The sequence below is a fragment of the Gadus macrocephalus genome, chromosome 9 (genome assembly GCF_031168955.1).
Source record: "Gadus macrocephalus chromosome 9, ASM3116895v1".
In the NCBI taxonomy this organism is placed as follows: domain Eukaryota; kingdom Metazoa; phylum Chordata; class Actinopteri; order Gadiformes; family Gadidae; genus Gadus; species Gadus macrocephalus.
Window position 1 is genome coordinate 5,113,762 of NC_082390.1, and position 14,476 is coordinate 5,128,237.

Sequence of the window (14,476 nt, forward strand, 5' to 3'; positions counted from 1 at the left end):
CCACTTGAAACAGGTGTTATAATTTGAGCTTCACAGTGATTTATAAATGGCCTGCTGGTTATGTGTTGTGTTTTAACCTGACGAGGTTGCATGCATTCAATGCGTGTTCTATCGCCTATGGGTTCATGTTGACTGCTTTCCTTGTGGGACACGCGTTGCTAATTGTGTTACGTTTCAACGAAGAGACGTCTTGGTAGTGTTTTTGGTCAATAAAGTATTATGATCGTATAACCACGAATAGGCTACTCTTTCGAAATAAATGTTACATTAAAGAAAACCGAAGATTTAATAATTGAATGATCTGTTTGTTTGCGATGGCGGATCTGTATGGTACGTGATCATATAATTAGGTAGGATATAATTCCTTGATGGGCTATTATTTAATTATTAATTCAGAAATGTTGGTTCTTCTGGACACAGGTATGCTTTGAAGTCAGGTTTGACGTTGAATGTTACAGTTATTATAATGTCACTACAACAAGCAATATAGCAACTAAATAATTATTTAAATATGACAATATTGTGCAATATATTCTAACCTACCAAATAGGCCTAATCTGAATTTATTGGGAGGCTTTTGATTTTTTTGAGTAAAGTTCAGTCGTCTATTGGCTAAGTGTCAAAGGAGCCATATAATAATACGTTTTATTATACAGCTGTATATTAATAGTAAAAGTCAATATATATCCAAAAAAAGTTTTGTTAAAAGGAGAAGAGTTTCCTAGAATCAAGACTAATTTGGATTTGTACCTGTGTTATCCTTAGAGGAAAGTGTGTGTCAGGAATTGTCTTTCCCCCTACATTCTTCACTGTTTTTCCTATCCAGTGGCAAGCATTTAGAAAAGTTCACTACATAGAAGCATATAATTATTAACATATAGCTAATAAAATATTTTAAATCATTACATATAAAATACAGGTTTACTCCATATTTCTGAAGAAGCTATTTATTTACAAGTGGATGTAGAAAAAAAAAAGGCATGACCGGGTGTATATATAAGGATTCGCAGAGAAATAGGAATCATAATGCATGTCTGATCAAGTTATATACTTATTTTAAATTTAGTGAAAAACTTTTTTCCTTTTACGTTCTTGTCCTCTGCTATAAAATATGAGTGTGTCCATCATGTGAGCTGTCATGGACACCTGTGAATATAGCAAGGCACTGTGCAGTCGACACGTTGGCTGTGCCTTCTGTTCCGCTTGGAAGCAGTTGGTGGATGTTTGTCCTTTCCACAAAAATATCTATCTGAATCGTTTCAAGACAGGCCAGCTTCCTTTTACTTCTCTGTTTGGGACAAGTTATAGGTTTTGGTTATTGTGACCAAACCTGTATTAATTATATAAATGTTACAATATCTATATATTATACAATGTATATATATATTTAATTATAGGGCTAACCCACAAATTTCCACAATAGTAGGGCCATAGAAACAGGAATTATTGAAGCAGCAAAAGGCCTGGCCCTATATGCTCCGCGATAGATTAGCTTACTCACACTAAGAACCACTTGCACAGCAAAAGTTAAGCACCATAAATATGATAGTGTACACAGAGCAAGGGTCCGTCGATCGCAATGCATTGAAGCAAGGGCCCGAATCCGGCCCTGCCAAGTTTATCACCTGCACGTACACAGACACACACACTTTCAATGCAAAAGTGGAAAAGGGAGAAGGGGTTTAAACAACAGCCTGGCTGGAAGGAATCGAACCAAATCGTGTTTGTCCGACAAACAACTTGCCACGATTCAAACTGTGCCCTCTGCGTTTGCACAGAGTCGACCTAACTGCAAGCATTTATCGGCAGACCTTCGTTTTTCCAGGCCTGCTCTTCTCGTGCAAGCAGAAAACACCCTTGCACAATGAACTCCAATGCGCAGTGAATGGAGGTGAAAGGGTAGTGCTGTCAAGGGTGTAGTGCTGTCAGTAGCGCTCAGCCGTTGGGTGTTAAGTCTTCTGCTCACCGTCTCCTACTGAGGAGAGTCAAATGTTTTGTAAACTCTCATCATAAGCGTGATAGCATGCAGCAAATGCACCAATTTGGTCTGTTGCTTTGCATTGTTCCTACTGGGTTGAGGCCCCATGTTAAACAAACTAGCGAAAAGTTTATTTCTCAGTTCCCCTTGTATTTATATAATTTGACATTCGGGTGAAGAAATATATATAATGTGTGTGTGTGTGTGTGTGTGTGTGTGTGTGTGTGTGTGTGTGTGTGTGTGTGTGTGTGTGTGTGTGTGTGTGTGTGTGTGTGTGTGTGTGTGTGTGTGTGTGTGTGTTACTACTAAGAGTTTGTGCTATGCATGGCATCTTTTCTGCTGTGTTTTGTTTTGGAAATCTCTTCAGGGTCCCAGGTGAGAGTCTAGGTTCAATGCAGATCAAAGATATTTGTATAATTGTTAAAAAATGACAAAGTCAAAGCATTCTGCTAAACAGCACCTACAAATTGCTTCATCAGAGATTTTTCTTCCTCTATTCCTTTCTTCTTTCTTTCAGTGTGTGTTTATTACAACAACATAATTGAACTCACACACTCACAGACCATCATGTTATAAATATTTGATTAATTGCATAAGTTACTGGGAAAGGAGTCATTCAATGGTCTTTGCCCCTTACTATTATACCTCTCGTAGGCCTGCATATTAAATCACTTTTTCAGTATCAGTGTTTTCATCTGAAATCACACGTCGGCAAACTGACCACTCTGATCTTGTGAAACTTCCATGAGTGTGGTTTTTCCCCCCGTGACTTTGAGGAGAGAAAGAAAGCCGTGCATGTTTATCTGTGTGTCTGTGTTTGGAGCTTTTATGTGCATGACCTAATTCTGCAGTGACGGCTGCTTTCCGCTGTGAGTGCTTGTGCGAACCTTGAGCTGCGCATGCGCTCGCTTCCATGTCCTCGTGTCTGCGTCCGCGTGTGTGTGTGTGTTTGTGCAATGCGCATGTGCGTGAGTGTGTGTGCGTGCACTGCGCATGTGCCTGTGTGTCTGGTGTGTGTGTGCATGCACTGCGCGCGCGCGCGTGTGTGTGCACTGCGCATGTGCCTGTGTGTGTGTGTGTGTGTGTGTGTGCGTGCATGCGCACACACACACACACACACACACACACACACACACACACACACACACACACACACACACACACACACACACACACACACACACACACACACACACACACACACACACACACACACACACACACACACACACCCATGAGTGAATGAGAACACACCCTCTCCCCCTCCCCACCGCGTTTCCTTGTAGGAGCTGACAGAGAGCACACCAAGTTCATCTGAGGACAAGGAAATGCTTTTCTTTCCACTGTGAATCATTTTGGAAAAATGAGCCGCTGCTCCGAATTGCCCCAGCAATTTGGCATCGCTCTCCTCTCTGCTTTATTGTCTATTTTGGCTGAACTTGCAGTCCACCGTTTGACTGCCAAGAAAACTTCAGGTCCCATACACCAGGCAACCACGTCCTGTAAGCAAATAAAATACATTGCTGTAGAATGCTGCCCCTCATTTCCTGTTTGGGGGTGAATTCCATCGGGAAGCGCGAGGGAGCTCTCCCACCAGAGTTCGGCTGTTACCTTCCTCTCTTCAGGCTTCAATAACAGTTCAATAACATTGCATTTTCCTAGAGTTCGCCCTTTTTCTTCCTGACGTCGGTGCTTATGGATAAACACAGAACCTGAATGTATCACGGACACATATTGAAAGGCAGAAGTGTTTTACGACGTCAAGTAGTTTAAAATGCAAAACTGCAGCACAGCCAATAGAGGCGATCTTGTGAGAGGGGGGCACATTTTTTGTTTGGGTGGGTGGGTGTTGGTGGAGGTGGTGGCGGTGGAGGTGCTGGTTGTGCTGCGGAAGGCAAGAGGAGAAGGGGAAAGAAGAGAAGCAGGGACATACGGAGGGTAGAGAGGGGCAGAGTGATTTTTTTTTTGCAGCCGGTCAGCCCCCTCTGTCATTTTTGCTACCCCCGCAACCGACCACCACCACCTTCCCTCCACCCTCCACCCTCCACCCTCTAGCCTCCCCCCTCTAGCCTCACCCCTCCAGCCTCCCCCTCTAGCCTCACCCCTCCAGCCTCCCCCATCCAGCCTCCTCACCTCCCGACCCCTCCAAGACGTACCCATGCAGCACTGTGTCGTGGGGGGGGACGGGTCGAGAAAGAGGGAGAGGGGGAGAGAGAGAGAGAGAGAGAGAGAGAGAGAGGGAGGGAGGAAGAGAGTGAGAGGGGCAGAGAGAGAGAATGGGAGAGAGAGAGAGGGAGGAAGAGAGAGGAAGAGGGGGAGAAAGAGTTGGAAATCGAGTGGGAGAGAGAGAGAGAGAGAGAGAGGGAGTCAGATAGGGAGGGAGGAATAGAGTGAGAGGGGGAGAGAGAATGGGAGAGAGAGAGGGAGGGAGAGGGAGGGAGGAAGAGAGAGGAAGAGGGGGGAGAGAGTGGGAGAAGGGGGGGGGGAGAGAGAGGGAGAGGGAGTCAGAGGGAGAGAGTAAGAGAGGGAGAGAGAGGGAGCGGGGTGGAGTGGCCTGCACTGAGGTGGGGCACTGGATGATCCAGGAGTAGGGCCATGGCAGCTGGGCTCTCCCGCTCGCCATGTCCTCAAGCCCCAGTCTGAATTATGAAGCCTGCAGAATGGCAGTCAGCCTAATTACAATGACTGATTGGCCGTCTGTTGGCATTTCTCAGACGGTGATTGTCGTGTGCACTGGGGACGAGAGGAAAGGGGGCGGTCCTTGTTCCCCATTGGCTCCGGCCCCTTCGCTCTCTCTCTCTCTCTCTCTCTCTCTCTCTCTCTCTCTCTCTCTCTCTCTCTCTCTCCCTCTTGCTCCCTTTTTGTTGCATGAGAACAGCCGGATTCTGCCTTGTGATTGGCTGGGGGGAAAGGAAGAGGTGCTGCACGGTTTGGCGAGGCAGATCTGGTGCAAAGCCAGAAACAGGTGATGTTGCTCTAATGGTGCATTGTAGCCTATTAAGTCCTTGGCACAGATCACTAAAAATAACTCTGTTACCACACTGCAGAGTAAGAACATTTTAATATTTTTACACTGAATGTGTGTGTTTGTGTGCGTGCGTGTATGTGTGTATGTGTGCACGTGAGTCCGAGGAACATATTTTCACCCTAGACATAACCGCCGGACCGCAGACGCCGTTCCCATCAACACAAAGAACATGACAAACCATTTCAAGTGATATATCAAAATCGGAGTAAACATTGGAAGCAGGCAAATAATTTGGATCCACGCCAAAGCATTATCCTATTAACCCCTTTTACCACTCTGCATTTCAAACTTTCCGTCTATATCCTCGGGGGAATTTTGAAAGAGGAGGGGGGTGTGGTGTAGGAGGAATAAAATAAATAAATAAAGTTCTTGAATTGGCCATTTGTATGCCAGTCAGAGCGGTCCGAGGTGTGATGTGTGTGTTAAGTGGGGGGCTGGGTGGAGTCGGCTCGGGCCACTTTGTCCGGCGTTTTCGCCCTTTGTTTGTCCAATAATGAACTGTGGAAGCCTTGGCGTGATCCCGGTGTCTCGTAGCAACTGAGAGGAGAGCGAGGTGAAGCCTGTGAGCGGACAAAGGACCAGGGGAGATGATGGTTTATTTCTTTATTTTCCGGCCCCACAATAGGGGTAGATGCCGGGCAAGACGTCTGGGGAACAATGAGAAGAAAAATGACAAGGAGGACGGTCCTGAGTTTGTGTTCCGCCGAGACGTGTAATTATTACATTGAATTCAACCCTACGTTGGATTCATTGTGTTGTAATTTCATGTTTTTTCTTGTTCCATTTCCGTACTTGCAAAGAACTGGACGTTCTTCGCCATAATTAGCCTAAAAATGGGTTAGTACTGTTTTGTATGCAGGCTTTAAGGCTAAACCAGGAGAAGGCCCTCTGGCCCGTTCACAACGGAGGTGATCTTACCTGACCCGGCCCAGCCTTAATTAACTGAAATCCAGCACGTGTTTATTTGTGCCAGTTTCCTCAGGTCAACTGTGTGTGTGTGTGTGTGTGTGTGTGTGTGTGTGTGTGTGTGTGTGTGTGTGTGTGTGTGTGTGTGTGTGTGTGTGTGTGTGTGTGTGTGTGTGTGTGTGTGTGTGTGTGTGTGTGTGTGTGTGAGTGGGTGCCCACGTGTGCGTGACCAAGAAACGTGTTTATATGTAAATGTGGTTCTCGTTTCGTTTCTTTTCTTCTTCTTCTTCTTCTTCTTCTTCTTCTTCGTCTTCTTCTTGAGTTTCTTTACGTGTGTATTCACACCACACTCGTTTTTTATTACCCAGCAGCCCGTGCTGGAGCCCGGTCAAGTTTGCCCTGTGGCCCAGACACCACCTGTCTGCTGCCATGGTTACAACGACCGAGCAGGTTTACTGGCCCAGCTCCAGGGATCACTCCACACACACACACACACACACACACACACCACACTCCTTGAGGGCCGTAAACTACAGCAGCCGAGCAGACCCTGATCAAGCTGAAGGGGCTTGTGGAGGGGAGGGGGGGGGGTTTAGGTTAGCCGTGTCTCCCGTCCCTGGAGGTCAATAAATACGTCCTCAGTGCAGCGTACGAGGTTATTGCCAGGCGGTCCTAAATCGCCCCTTGTGTCGGTCACTGTCCCGGTGTGATCTGCTTTGCTGTTGAGCGATTAGCGCTCATAAATAAGGCTGTCCTGAAGGTGGCGCGCTTCCGTCTCAGCTCTGTAAGTCTCCTCGGCTAAGCCCGAGCCACATGGCGACTGGCTGTTCTTTGTCTTTGTCGAAAGGTAAAAAAAACAAAAACAAACATGTCCGGCTGTTATATTGGTTTAATGCTATTTTTTTGTTGTTGTGCTTTTTACTTTTTGTGATGCAGGACATCGGGGCAACGGTGACGAACGGAGGCAGCACGTAGAATCTGTGAGTTGAGTTTTTAAAAAATAACTCTTGGTAAAGACCTTTGACTTAACTCCAGTGTGGTTGAAGCGGAGCTGCACGTAGACCTTACTTTGATTTGCCACCCACCACAGCCACTTGGTCCAATGCCCCGGCCCGATTGGCGTTGACACTTTTATTGCGATTCACGGACTGTTCGTAGTTAGTTATGTTCCCTTTGATTTAGTGATTGAGCACTCAGTTTGGGCTCTCTCCGCCCCCCCCCGGCAAAGAGCCACAGACCTCGGATCCGTTGACCCAGTTTTTCGGTGACTTAGCATTGTCACGACGGGCCGCTCACTCACTGTTTCCAGTGACTTGCAGTCTCACAGGTGTAGGCCAGATGCTGTCGGACGGCGGGCCACATCGTCCCTCAACCCCCTCAGCCTCCCTCGCCCCGGAGGTGGGGGTTGGTTGGAAGATCTACCCCAGAGCGAAGGGCTTGAACCGTTTCCACGGGCCCCAGGATTACATGTAATCTGGGTCCGCGTTTGACCCCGTAGTACCGCAGAGTCACCCCTTATGCGGCTTTCAAGTCGGTGGTACGAAGCATCTGTTTGAGATAATGTCCGGGGAAGAAGGGTCGGTTCCCTTGAGTTGGTGGCCTTAGCGGTTTTCAAGTTTATATGAGGCCGATCATAAAGAGGGAAATAAATGTGATACAATAAGTGTTCTAGCAGATGAGGAGGTTGGCTACGGCTGTTTTCAGAACGTGTGTGGGAGTATTCTCTGTCTGACTACGTTTGGTCTTATTTTGCTCACCGTCGGGTTTGTCGTTTGTGGGTCACATTATGAAACGTTATGCCCGGGGTCATGTTGACCTTTTTGTGATTTTTGCGATGCAGGGATTGGGTAATTATTACTTATTTACCTATTAGCACTTGCAATATTACAATATGGCTACATGAATTAACCGTTACTTAACATAAGTTAATGCAGTAATAAGCATTGTTATGTAGCATTGGCATGAACACCATGAACACCATAAGTTAACATGAACATAATTAGTAAACGTTTACTAGACCATTATTTATTGTTATCTAACTAACTTTTAGCTATCAGTTATTTCACGCTTATTAGTGCATTTGCAAAAGTTAATTTCAGGTCACCTAATGACCCTCACTGGAAAGTGTTACAAGGGACCCATTTTAAAATTACCAGCCCACAAATGGCTGCTAAGTACCTCCTGCCTACCAAATAAAGTAGCACACTGCCCAGATGGCACTGAACGACTTCCAACATAGCATAGACTACTTGCCGATTGTGTGAGTCAAAATCGCTACACTTGTGAGTATAAACAGAAGCAGTAAATCATTGTCTGACTGCATCATCAGGGATAAGAAAAGATAAGATCCCAGATGGGAAATGTGGTAGAAAAGCATTTGAAAAACTTCAGAGGCAGTCTTTGTTCTATGAATTGATCAACCTGCAGATAAGGTAATGACTAAATTAACAATTTGTGTGATACACAAATACACTTAAATACAAAATCTGCAGTGTGGAATTTCCCCTTTTTTTTAAATTACATGCTATCTTAATTTATTAATCATTATTAATTGCAGATTGTTGGTGCTTCAAATCCCTATCAAGCACTTGGTCTCATGAGCGTATAGCGTTTGAACACTGCATAGGAGTCGTGTTATTTTTTGGAGATAATTGTCCAGGGTCAAGGGATGTAAACAGAATCCAAGCATCACCAGTGGTGTGGTTGGAATGCTATGTGTGCCTGCCTGTACAGTCTTGAAGTGTCGCAGTTACAGACAAATCAGAACGAGCATTCAATTATCATTTCACTGTCTCCCTTCACGGCTAAGACGTTTCAACAGCATGAGATATGTCGTGTTTGTCCACCTTAAAGCCGTTCTAGGCACATGCATGTGAGCAGGAGCCCTCCAAAAGCACTGTTTAGCACTGCTACTTAACAGTTAACACAGAGAACAAAGCCAGCCCTTTCGCCACAATGCATGCTGGGAATATTGGCCAGCGAGTGAAAGTGCCTGCTCACTTCTAGAGAGCTGCCTCCGAAAAAAAAAAAAAAAGGACAAAAAAAAGAAAGAAAAAACAACTCCTTTCCACAACTGAAAAACCAAGTTTCAAAGTATAAATGAGCGCAGCAACAAAGGAGACCCTCAGAGCTGAAGGCTGAGCCGTGCTCTTAAAGAGATATCACGGAACATTCCTCGATCTGGCCCAGAGAAAACCACACACAACAACGGCGGAGGGCTGTTGAACGCTGCATTACCTGCACACTTGAACGGCCTCTCTCTGACCGAGGAGCCTCTCCCCTCGTAGCTCTCATATGGCCGATTCATAAAAAAACCTCTTAATTCTGCGGGATGATGTTTAGTATTTCATAACTACATTACCGTGGTGCTGTACGTATGAAGCCAATAGGATATAGGTTACATTGCCTGTGCTATTTCCCAGACGATCACCCAAGTGCCATTTAACTTAAGCATCTATTGATAGGTCTTTGTTTGTCAAAGTGATTCCCTGAAATAATGATTTGCTTTTAGTGGAAAAAATGGTCAGGGCAAAACAGGAAGTGAACCTCGGATGGATTAGATTATGGACAACAAGTGGCATGGAGCTGAGATGGATAAACTGTTTGTTTCCTCGTTCTAGCTTTAACATTAACTGCAGTTTAGTGTACTCACGCACTATCTCAGTTATAACTCTCTGTGCTCGCACTAGCTCAATTGTGTAGAATAAGGCCAAATCATTCAAATAAATGAACTTATTTCAAGTTTAAATAGTTATGTGTATACTGGACATTTATTTAGTTAGTATTCCATATATTAAGGGGAAATGTTTCATACGCTGAACTGAACAGTGAAGTTATTCATTGGGTGGAATATAGTATGATATAAATACAGTACAGGGAAATTCCTCGTTCCGACACGTTTGTCAGAAATGTTGAGTCATATCCTTTGTATTGACACCACAATCAGAGACGATTTAAGCGGGATATTTTTCTGGTGGGGCGGTTCTAAAAAAAAATAAGGTGAAATAAGGGTTCTCGTCACAACGATCGTGCGGGGGCACGTTTCATTTCTCATATGTAAAACGACTTCAGTCATGCGATTTCCGAGACGACGTTGTAGTCTTCGCCTTGTAACGAGTTGAGTATTGCTGTTTGCACAACGTAATGCGACAAACACATTAAAAAAGCTCCTGATTGCTCCTCAACCTCCTTTTTGGCCCCCGCCAGCCAACCGCCACGTCTCCCTCGCCGCCACCCTGATTAAGTGGCAGAAGTACTGTTGTTGGCATGTAGGGGGGCCCACAGCCAGGGCTCAGATGCTGTGGAGAGGGCCCTGAGCCAGCCTTTGATTCCTGCTCCCCTGTTCGTCTCTCAGAGCCCCGGCAGACTCCCTCCATGTTGGCAGAGCTGGCAAAAACATTCAGACAAAAGCACACGTAATCACCTTAATTAGCCAAGCCCCTACCTCTCTGACCCCGCTCCTGCAGGTTCACGGTGTGTGTGTGTGTGTGTGTGTGTGTGTGTGTGTGTGTGTGTGTGTGTGTGTGTGTGTGTGTGTGTGTGTGTGTGTGTGTGTGTGTGTGTGTGTGTGTGTGTGTGTGTGTGTGTGTGTGTGTGTGTGTGTGTGTGTGTGCGCGCGCGAGAGTTGGGGTGTGTGTGTGTGGTTGGGTGTGCGTGTGTGTGTGTGTTATTCTGACTCAGTCTGTCTGCCTAAACAACTTGCCTGCCTGCCTGCCTGCCTTCCTGCCTGTCTGTCTGCCTGTCTGTCTGCTCTCCCATCCGTTTGACTTTCCGTCTCTCTGCCTGTCTACATGCATGCATACACATCCAGGCAATCATCCCTCATGAATCCCGACTGGTCTCACACGCAGACCCTGTGTTCCACATGTAGCGGGACCTAGTGCCTCATGGGAAGTGGTGTTGTGTGTTGATGTTGTGTGTGTGTGTGTGTGTTTGTGTTTAAGTGTGTTTGAGCGTAGGTGTGTGTGTTTGCATGTGTTTGTGTGCGTGTGTGTGCAGACGTGTTTAGTGTGTGTGTGTGTGTGTGTGTGTGTGTGTGTGTGTGTGTGTGTGTGTGTGTGTGTGTGTGTGTGTGTGTGTGTGTGTGTGTGTGTTTGCAGGGAGAGTGCTGTCCATCTGTCTGCAGGTGGAGCAGCCGTATTATATGGCACAGTGACAGGGCGAGGGTCTCTGTCTCGCTCCTCCAGGGTGGGTGGATGTTCCCCGGGGGGGTGGGGGGGGAGTTATTCTTGGCAGGCGGGGGGTGACAGAGCAAGCTGCCCCGGGTCCCGAGGTCGCCACTGGACTACATCCAACGAGACACACATTCACGCACACGCCCACTCATACACATGCTCTCACACACACACACACACACACACACACACACACACACACACACACACACACACACACACACACACACACACACACACACACACACACATAAAGAATAAAGAGAGGAGAGATTTCCTTGATTGACATGAAAGCTGCGCCCAGAGTCCGAGGACGCGAAGGACCCAAACCCCTGATGAGAGAAAGGACGGTTACACAGTTCTGCCTCAATGTAGCTGATTCATATCCTCAGGCCTGCTTTTAATGCAACATGAAGCACGCCGGATAGCAAGTAAAATTGCATTGCTCTATGTTTCAAGACCCATGTCCATTACCAAACACAAAGGTTTGATAGTGCCGGTAGCATTAGGCCGTAACCTGAAGGATAGACGAGTCTTCCTGAGAGGTGGACATTGCTAACAGTCTTGGTGCTTAATCCAACAAGGAACGGGCTCAATTATTTAGAGCACTAGGATTTAAGGGAGTACAGGTCCTTCAAGTTCAGTGTTATGCCATTTATTTTTATACTCATTCAAATCGCGGCAAAATAGTTTGCACTTCGAATTGTCATTCGCGCAAATATGTTTGGATACTCGTAGTCCACACAGGAACAAGTGCAATGGTAGTGGGGAGGTAGACGGAAAGGTAGAAGGAAAAATGATGTCACCACGAGCTGAAAATGGATGTTGTTTTTAATTCAATTTTGTTCAAGAGATGAAGCAGTCCAAGATCGTGCTCTCAGTCTGTAGAGCTTTTATCTTGAAGGTCAAATTATTTAGCAATGTTTTTCCTGCTCTGATATTTATCAACGGAAATCCCTGTTTGGATGATAGGCCTTTTTGAATTGGAACATAGTTGTTGACTTTTGAATCTCTGTTTTGTGTGGTGCTTTTTATGGCTAGACATTAAAGGAGAAAACCTTGATCTGAAAATCCACTTCAAAAGAAGCATAATAATATTTATCTTGGTCATTTTACTTTTATTGTATCATAGGTTTTTGTTGCAGGAAGAAGGTTTTATAGGTATTTTGTTTTATGTGTCATGCATTTTTATATTTGATCTTGCATTTTCTTGTTCTATTGAGAGCAGGTTTTGTTATGATAATCGAATAGATCATGCGGTAAAATTATCTCCTCCTGCGTGAGATTGAAGGTGGCAAGTTTGAAACATAATCTTCATAAGATCCCTTTCTAGAATTGTCATAACTGTCAACTCTCAGCTCTGGTTTAATTCTGGGGAATTTAAATTCTGGTTTGTTTTTTGGGTTGTCAAATAAATGCTGACTAATATTTTGAAGTTGACACTCTATATTACAAACAATGATGTATTCTGGAATTGGATAAAAAGTAAAAATAATAATGATAAATGGTCAAAGCAATTTAATAGAATCTGGAACCAGTAGACCTAATTTGTCTATGGGATTATTGTAATAGTCGTGCAATTATGGGCAGAGCAAAGTTTACTGACACATAATGTGCAGTGGTTATGAGGAGAGGAAATCTAAAATAATTAGATCAAATTTGCTTGGACATGAGTATATTTCATGAACGAAAATACAAACGATACAAAGTTTTAAATTATCCTTTGAATGTTGTGAACAACATGGGTCTACAGTGTACATTTTTTTAGTAGCATCTGAATATTTTGTTTATGTTTATATCAAATTCTATCTGTTGTAAACTTGGTGTTGTTTCAGTTTCAAGATGCATCAACGGTAACAGCATACGTTCAAAATTGAAATATGTCAGGGTCACCGTCTAAAGTGCATATTTTTTCGTCTTTAGTTTAAATTTTCAACGTGAAAAAGTTGTCGGCGTGGTTGAATGGAGGATAGTAATGTTGATATGGAAATATGTAGTATTAGAGAGAGCCATGTGATGACTTCTTTGTGTATATTAATGCATCGCACCTGGAATGCATTTCAAGTGCGACTTCAGCACCCCCCCCCACCCCCCCCCCCCCCCCCCCCTCTGCTGAGAGAGCAGATGCACCCCTCTCAGAGAGCCCTCCTAACCCCGCCCACTCGGATGAGTGTCTCAACCGGGCACAATCGACGGACGGCCACGCCCCTTCCCCTCCTCCTCTCCTCAGACACAGTGATGGCACTCCAGTGCCAGAGACACGCCCCCCCCCCCCCCCCCCCCCCCCCCCCCCCCCCCAACCCCCTTCCACCTCCACCCGCCCCTCCTTACCCTCCACTTCCACCCCCCTCCACCCTCCTCCATCCACCCTCCCGTGCTCGCCGCGGGCGGGGCAGGCCTGGGATCTCCATCTGGGCACAATGGAGCCCTCCTCTATCTGCATACGCTGCCACATAAAAGGGCCTTTTGTCATGAGCTCTGCACACATGACCGTCCGTCCTTTCACCCTGCGCGGCAAAAAAAGAGAAGGAGAAAGAAGGATCGCTCTCTCTCTCTCTCTCTCTCTCTCTCTCTCTCTCTCTCTCTCTCTCTCTCTCTCTCTCTCTCTCTCTCTCTCTCTCTCTCTCTCTCTCTCTCTCTCTCTCTCTCTCTCTCTCTCTCTCTCTCTCTCTCTCTCTCTCTCTCTCTCTCTCTCTCTCTCTCTCTCTCTCTGGCAACCTAGCCCCGCCCCCAGGATCCTGACTCCGCCCCCGTGCCCCGCACAACTCCCAGACACCCACACACACACACACACACATACACACACATGCAGACACACAAACATATGCAGACACAAACACGCACACACACAAGCACACATATGCACACACGCACACCCGTTCTACTCTTTTGCACGCACAAACACGCACGCACGCACACACAAACACACACACAGAGCCTGTTCTTCCCATTTCACACACACACACACACACACACACACACACACACACACACACAGACGCACCCCATTCTAGCCCTTTTAAACACAAACGCACACACACAGTGTTGTCTGGAGGAGGAAGGAGGGAAGACCTATAGAGAGACAGATGAAAAGTGAGCGAGAGAGCGAGGGGTTAAAATGACCAAAACAAGTAAAAAATAAACGATAAAGGCAAGAGACTGAACTTCCTCCGTCTCTCGTCCGTCTGTTTTTCTCGCCTGGGGTGGGGGAGTGGCTGGGGGTGCACTGCACCAGTTCCCCTTCCTCCTCCTCCCCCTCCTCCTCCTCCTCCTCCTCCTCCTCCTCTATTTTCAGTTCCTCTTCTTGTCTCTCTCCCCCCATCCTCTGAGCGGGGCCGTGTCCCCATGTGCCCCCGCCGAGAGACAGCCACACATTACAGCATCTGCCCT

At 46.0% G+C, this 14,476-nt stretch overlaps 1 long non-coding RNA gene across 1 annotated transcript in view; it reads left to right on the plus strand.

The window, feature by feature from the left end:
- The window catches only part of LOC132464154 (uncharacterized), a 12,961-nt gene extending 1,644 nt beyond the window's left edge, over positions 1–11,317 (plus strand). The window contains exon 2 of the long non-coding RNA XR_009527195.1: positions 6,849–11,317. This is a non-coding gene — a long non-coding RNA (uncharacterized LOC132464154). The remainder of the gene's footprint in view (positions 1–6,848) is intronic.
- The last annotated feature ends 3,159 nt before the right edge of the window (positions 11,318–14,476 follow it).